The sequence below is a fragment of the Pituophis catenifer genome, unplaced genomic scaffold, assembly GCF_029215685.1.
Source record: "Pituophis catenifer annectens isolate HBS135680 unplaced genomic scaffold, rPitCat1.0.hap2 SCAF_9, whole genome shotgun sequence".
Lineage (NCBI taxonomy): Eukaryota > Metazoa > Chordata > Lepidosauria > Squamata > Colubridae > Pituophis > Pituophis catenifer.
Window position 1 is genome coordinate 24,594,134 of NW_027256889.1, and position 4,348 is coordinate 24,598,481.

Here is a 4,348-nt window from a genome sequence, read left to right on the forward strand (position 1 = left end):
TGCTAATTCTCTTATCAACACAATTTGTAGATAGGAAAGATTCTATCTACATTCTTCACTCTTTCATTTTCACTTTTTTTTTTCAGAACAGGAGACTGGCCACCAAGTCAGGAGAACAATTAAGATGAGGAGCCAATAAGACAAGCGATGAAGTGATTATGCTTTCTCCTGAGGTGGGCCTGAAGCTGGGCAGAGTGATCATCATTCTTCCTTCTCCGTGGCCTAGCATTTAAAAAGAGCAGCCCCCTCCCCAAGAAACCAGAACTATAAATAGAACTTGACACTTACACCATGATAACCAATCCTAAAGTCTCTGGATCTTCAACGGCCCCTTTCCTCTTTCTAAAATAGACTGTGCTTTGGGTAAGAGACCCAGGTACAAAACTGGCCAGGAATTGGCTGGCAAGAAGGAAGAGTGGACTTGGAACAAATTAAAACAAATAGAATAGAATTTTTATTTTATTTTTTTGGCCAAGTGTGATTGGACACACAAGGAATTCGTCTTTGGTGCATACGCTCTCAGTGTACATAAAAGAAAAGATACGTTCGTCAAGAATGATAAAGTACAACACTTAATGATAGTCATAGGGTACAAATAAGCAATCAAATCATATTAGGAAACAGTCAATATAAATCTTAAGGATACCAGCAACAAGGTTACAGTCATACAGTCATTAGTGGGAGGAGATAAGTGATAAGAACGATGAGAAGATTAATAGTAGTGCAGACTTAGTAACTAGTTTGCCAGTGTTGAGGGAATTATTTGTTTAGCAGAGTGATGGCGTTCGGGAAAAAACTGTCCTTGTGTCTAGTTGTCTTGGTGTGCAGTGCTCTATAGCGTCGTTTTGAGGGTAGGAGTTGAAACAGTTTATGTCCAGGAGGCGAGGGGCCTGTAAATATTTTCACAGCCCTCTTTTTGACTTGTGCAGTGTACAGGTCCTCAATGAAAGGCAGGTTGGTAGCCATTGTTTTTTCTGCAGTTCTAATTATCCTCTGAAGTGGGGTGAGAGGACTGATAATAGAGTACAGGAAATAAATGCCTTTTCTACTCTGCCCTGGTCAGATCTCACTGGGAATCCTGTGTCCAGTTCTGGACAACACAATTCAAAAAGGAGGGTGAGCAAGTTCAGAGGACATAGCCGTGATGATAATGATGATGATGATGATGATGAGTCTAGAAATCAAGACCTAATAAGAACAGATAAAGGATCCGGATATGTCTAGCTTGAGAGATATGACAGCAATCTTCAAATATTTGAAGAGTTGCCAAATAGAAGTTGGTTTGTTCTCTGTTGTCTCATAGGGGAAAACTAGAACCAATCCATTACAGTTTCATGAAAAAGATGCAGGCTAAACATTGGGAGAAATTTCCTGACTCTATAAGCTATCAGCCAGTGGAATAGACTGTTACGCAAAGCGATGACATTTCTATATCTAGAGGTCTTCAATTGGAGCCTGGACACTCATCTCTTTGAGATGGTCTAATCGATTGAGCAGAAGTTTGATTCAATGATCTTTAAAACCTCTTCCAATTCTCAGATTCTATAATTCTATGAACTGTACATAACATTTTGGGTGAGAGCAAGAGAACTATTGATGCAATGTGAAATTTCTTCCGTTGGGTTTGGGAAGAAACTTTGAATTTTGTCTTTAACAGTGGTGAAACCATAATATTAGAGATCATGTCTCAAAGTGATAAGAAGCTGGACTGGCAATTTTCAGCAGTCATGACCAGGAAGAGGCCCAAGAAAGAGAGTTGGCCATGTCTTCCATTCTGAAGTCTCTAATTGCCCTCCTTTAAAACATGTTGTCTTCTCAGATCATGAGAAAATTATCAGAATATGATTCTCTACCAGAAGCCCATTGAACTAGCTAGCTGGTGAAAAGCTGGCTTCTTGGTCACCCACTTTTGGGTGAATCCCGAGATCTTCCTCCTTTCTTTCAGCAGAGGGCACTCTTTGCATGATGACATTGCCACTCTGTTAACTAAATGACCTAAAGGAATCGCACGCTGATCTTCCCCATCTCCCTGTGGAATTTAGCTTGGTGGATCAAGGTCATATCTTTTCCCATCTGGGTATTAGGTTGGCAAGCTGCCTCTTCACAAACTCAACATTTTTGCCCTTGGAACTTCTCCTTGCTTTGTTGCTGAACATGGAGGCATGAGGGATGAGAGGGAGAAGTCTTATCTTCCATATCCTCCTCTCATAGTCCCTTACAGACTTTGCCTCTGATTTCTGTACCTCACCGAAGACCTTATTTTGTATTCATAAGTTAGACTTACCCAACCAATATCCACAAAACCAGCCTGTTCACCATATAGTTTGAGATACCTCTGGAGAAATCCTCATCACAGAAGGAATCCAATTCTTGGACTGAAATGGTCCTGAAGGATGGCCACTTTTAGGTATTTAGATTTGGAGCTAGAGAGGTCCTAGGTCCAACCTTGGCAACTTTAAGACTTGTGGACTTCAACTTCCAGAATCCCTCAGTCAGCATGTGTGGCTGAGGAATTCTGGGAGTTGGAAGTCCACAGGACTTAACATTGTCAAAGTTGGACACCCTTGTCTTAGACATTCTGAAGCTTCTATTCTGCTTCCAATTCCTAAGCAAAGGGAAACCTAAGGGAAATGTGGAGAGAAACAAGTCCAAAATGGAAACATATCCATCTTAAGAGACAGGTGAATGCCTGTGAATCCCTGGAGAACAAATGACATCACCTGTCAGTAACATCATGTTGCATATGACTTGTTTAATCTATTCACGATGAATGAAATTCCAAGCTCAGCAGATAAGGTCCCTAGGAGGAATGGGACCTCTTCATGAATAAAGGGCTGCTCAGTTGTAGAGCCCTACTTCTGAAGACCAACTGTCTTCAGATGATTGGGATTATGTGCAACTGGGACCTAGGTAGGAATCTTATAAATCCTTAAGAGTGGAGCATGCAGTACTTGAATCCTAGCTTGTTGTTAACCAAAAGGCACTCATGAGTTTAGAGGGTTTGTTTTTATAGGTGTCCCTGGGATTCCTTTGCCTTTCACTAGATTGGAGCTTTCTGACTGGTTCCTGGGAGGCTCTTTGAGACAGTGGATAGTGCATTGACTGTCTCCTCTGAAAAAAAAAAAAAGGGGGAGAGGCTAACAGATGCTCGACTAGAACTAAATATCCATGATTGAATATGAATAAGTGCACCTTTCAAGTTCTGGAGAATTCAAGATATGCTTATTTCATATTTGAACACCACGGACCCCTGTATCTCTTCCTTGGGGGTGAGCCTTCAGGCTTCTTGAGTTGACCAAATTCTCAGTGGCTGCAGGAGCTCAGAATACAGGAAGTTTGGTTTATAAGGGGTTTCTTATTAAAGTTAAATTCTGGGCTAAGTGTTGGCACTTAACATTTGAGTGATATTCCCAGCCTAAAAATTGAGGTGAACATAACTGCATGTAATTTTGTGGCTAGATCGGATTCTGACGCAGGTGGAGGAACTAGCAATGGAAACTAACTATTTAATTTGGGGTGCTAACCAGAGGTGGGTTTCAGCAGGTTCTGACCAGTTCTGACCAGTTCTGGAGAACCGGTAGCAGAAATTTTGAGTAGTTCGGAGAACGGGTAAATGCCACCTCTGACTGGCCCCGCCCCCATCTATTCGCTGCCTCCAGCTGATCAGGAGGAAATGGGGATTTTGTAGTAACCTTCCCCTGAATTGGGGTGGGAATGGAGATTTTACAGTATCCTTCCCCTGCCATGCCCATCAAACCATGCCCACCAAGCCATGCCATGCCATACCCACCAAGCCACACCCACAGAACCGGTAGTAAAATTTTTTGAAACCCACTAATCTATCTGTAGATAGATTTAGATGGTCTGTGGACTTGGAGGAGGGGAAATAATTATTTTAATTTACCAGTCTTTTCAAGGTATTTTTTTTTGTCTTGCTGTTGATTGAATGGATTAATAAAGCACATATATTACACATGTTACTAAAATGTTCAAATAACACAAGTTTCCTTTGTAATACAGTCCATCTGCATTTTATTTCATATGTACAAGTACATTTTCCTGAGAAGGATTCATTGCCTTTGGCTAGGTTTTCAAAAGAGCCCATGACACAAGAAGGCCAATAATTCCTGATCTATGAAATCCCTTTGCAGAAGAATAAAGGAATCAGTCATGCCACAAATCCTGGGATAAAATGGCACTTTGGAGCTTTCCAAGGTTCTGTAAATCTAGCTTGATAAAGGTCCCACTAACATTCATTTAATGTCACCAATATCTATTGTAATTGAGACACCAGGTTGATTTGCTAAGACCTGTTTTGATCCACCACAACTCACAAGGGGGCAGGAGA